Source organism: Notothenia coriiceps, unplaced genomic scaffold, assembly GCF_000735185.1.
Source record: "Notothenia coriiceps isolate Sejong01 unplaced genomic scaffold, NC01 NC01_scaffold00036514, whole genome shotgun sequence".
In the NCBI taxonomy this organism is placed as follows: domain Eukaryota; kingdom Metazoa; phylum Chordata; class Actinopteri; order Perciformes; family Nototheniidae; genus Notothenia; species Notothenia coriiceps.
The window spans coordinates 50,817-53,680 of NW_011369215.1; the positions used below are offsets into that span (position 1 = coordinate 50,817).

A 2,864-nucleotide genomic window follows, 5' to 3' on the forward strand; every position below is an offset into this window, starting at 1 on the left:
TCTGTCTGCTTGTCTGTCTGTATGCCTCTCTGCCTGTCTGTCTGTCTGTCTGCCTGTCTGTCTGTCTGTCTGTCTGTCTGTCTGTCTGTCTGTCTGCCTGCCTGTCTGTCTGTCTGTCTGTCTGTCTGTCTGTCTGTCTGTCTGTCTGTCTGTCTGTCTGTCTGTCTGTCTGTCTGTCTTCTGTCTGTCTGCATGCCTGTCTGTTTGTCTGTCTGTCTGTCTGTCTGTCTGTCTGCCTGCCTGTCTACCTGCCTGTCTGCATGCCTGTCTGTCTGTCTGTCTGTCTGTCTGTCTGCCTGTCTGTCTACCTGCCTGTCTGTCCTGCCTGTCTACCTGCCTGTCTGCATGCCTGTCTGTCTGTCTGTCTGTCTGTCTGTCTGCCTGTCTGTCTACCTGCCTGTCTGTCTGTCTGTCTGTCTGTGTGTCTGTCTGTCTGCCTGTCTGTCTGTCTTCTGTCTGTCTGCCTGTCTGTCTGTATTCTGTCTTCTGTCTGTCTGCCTGTCTGTCTGTCTGTCTGTCTGTCTGCCTGCCTGTCTGTCTGTCTTTCTCCCCTCACTCTGAGCTCCTTCATCCGGTGATTCATCACTATTTAACTCATGTTGCTATGTCTTACAAATTGAGACAGCAGAGTAGTAAGTGTTCTCATATCAGAGACCCTCTGGGCTAAATATGATATGATTTATGACTCAAGGAAACTTTGTCTGTATTTTTCCCGTCAGCACACTTTCCCCCACTCTGAGATCCAGTATGAAACAGTGCAGGGAACCAACTAGATGAGACTGTTTGTCTACTTCTCAAAATGACTTCAATATATCATGAGACACAGGTCTAGGTCTCAGAGGTAAACACATTGATTCAAAACGCTAAACAATCCTCAATTTCTCTTAATCGTAGGCTACTTCTAGTAAGTGTTTTTCCCTCGTGATTATGTGTGTTTTCATTAAGAAATGTCCACTAAAGAAAAGGATATTTGTGGGCTCAATAGAAGTATGTCCATTAGGGCTCTTATTAGCACCATTGGTATATTGGTTCCCACCATTTTCAGATGTTTTCTTCTCATAAAAAAGTGATGTTATTCTCACAGAATATTCTAGTTTTTCTTCTACATTTCTGCCCTTTTAAAAAAAATCTTTACTTGGAATAGTACTCCACTCCCCAGGCTCCCCAACATATTTATTTTAAACCTGCGATGGCTTTAATATGTTGTTGTAAATGCAGGCCGACACTAAAAAGACAATCAAGTCATCATAACATGCTAACATGCTAATTTAACATGATAATGTGCTAGCTTACTGTACGTTAGCATGATATACAGATGAGCAGCACTCACTATGACCAGCTAAGTTAACAAAATTACATAATTCTAACACAAAATCATCCATCAGTGAAATTATTTGTGCTTCCTGTCAGCCATTAATGTCTATTAATTATGTTTAATGGGTAATTTCAGCCCATTAAATTACCTAATACATATCAAATGTAGTATTTCTCAATTCTCAGTAGCTTCAAAAATAACAAATTCAAGGTACAACATTTTTTTTTTAAAATGCTCTCGTTTGAGAAATGAAATTATGAGGCTAACTTCCAGGCTGCCAGAGTATGTTACACACTTCTATAAGTTCTGTGTTTTTTTGTTTTCAGGGTTTGGCGTGTGAGGAGAACACAGAGAGAGGAGGACTGTGGAGGTTTGCTGTTCTGAGTGGAGATCTGACCTTTCACCTCCAGCAGCTGCAGAGACAGACAGAGCAGGAGCTCAGAAACATCCACACTCAGTGAGTCAGATACATGTTGTGTGTTTGGTACGCGGAGGCTGCTGTGTACCGTCCTGGATCACAGAGCACAGGAAACTGCAGCAGGGTGCAGCTAGCTGAGGAAAGTTGTGTTTAAAGGACAGCTCTTCAGGTTTTAAGATGTCCCCTACGAATATATCCATTATCTTGATGCTTTAACTTTTCTTACAGTTGGAAATACTTTTGAACTAGGAAAAGGTTAGCTATACAAAGAAGGTGATAGGCTACTAAATTAGCTCCCAAAACTACAAATTACAAAATGACTATAATCATTTAACTCAACTGTTAGTGTTATCTTACTGTTAGCATGCATGTTTTTGGTCATAACAATTGCCTATTTTGTAAGTAGGAAATACAGCCATGTTCTATCAACTATAATACTAATAAGGGCTGCACTTGATTGTGAAAAAATGGCATATTGCGATATAAAAACAGCAGGAATGTTGACAACAACAAAGTACTTGTTTTGCAGCTGTAATATTGCCACTTCAATCGGACATGTTTCTTTGCACAAACAATGTTCTGTCTTTCTCTAACCCTTGATGACTAGCGGGGCTTTTTTTAAATGATACATTTCTAAGAATGACTGTGATTGGTTGTTCTTTGTGCGTCCGTTTCACATCAGCAGCCACCTAAAGAATCCATGTGTATCCGAGAACGCTTAAATGGGAGTAAATGATGTTAGACGGACTTCTCTTGTGGAATAGTAATGTAAAGCAGAAAAAGAAATTAAGCATGACGTCGTTGACTAAAACCAGCCTTACTTATATTGCACATCCCGCAACCATTGGCATGTGTAAATATAATATCCCTATAGATTGTGTCCCATTATGGCCCACTCCTCTTTTCTTCTCTGTGTGACTGGCCTCCTGTCTTCCTATAAACAGCAGTGTGTGTTGTGTGTGAACATGGGAGTGGGAGGCAGCTCTGAGTGTGTATGTGGGGGGTTTGTCTCAGAGCTGAAACACGCATGGGAGTTTTACTGTATCTCATAACAGCAGCAGGTTCTGCTCGGCTGGAGAGAAAAACAGGATCCCGTGTGTGTGTGTGTGTGTGTGTGTGTGTGTGTGTTGT

General features: G+C 41.6%; 1 long non-coding RNA gene across 1 annotated transcript in view; it reads left to right on the forward strand.

The window, feature by feature from the left end:
* LOC104963944 (uncharacterized) overlaps window positions 1-1,766 on the forward strand; it is a 24,607-nt gene extending 22,841 nt beyond the window's left edge. Inside the window, exon 3 of the long non-coding RNA XR_800364.1 lies at window positions 1,642-1,766. This is a non-coding gene — a long non-coding RNA (uncharacterized lncRNA). The remainder of the gene's footprint in view (window positions 1-1,641) is intronic.
* Window positions 1,767-2,864: the final 1,098 nt, after the last annotated feature.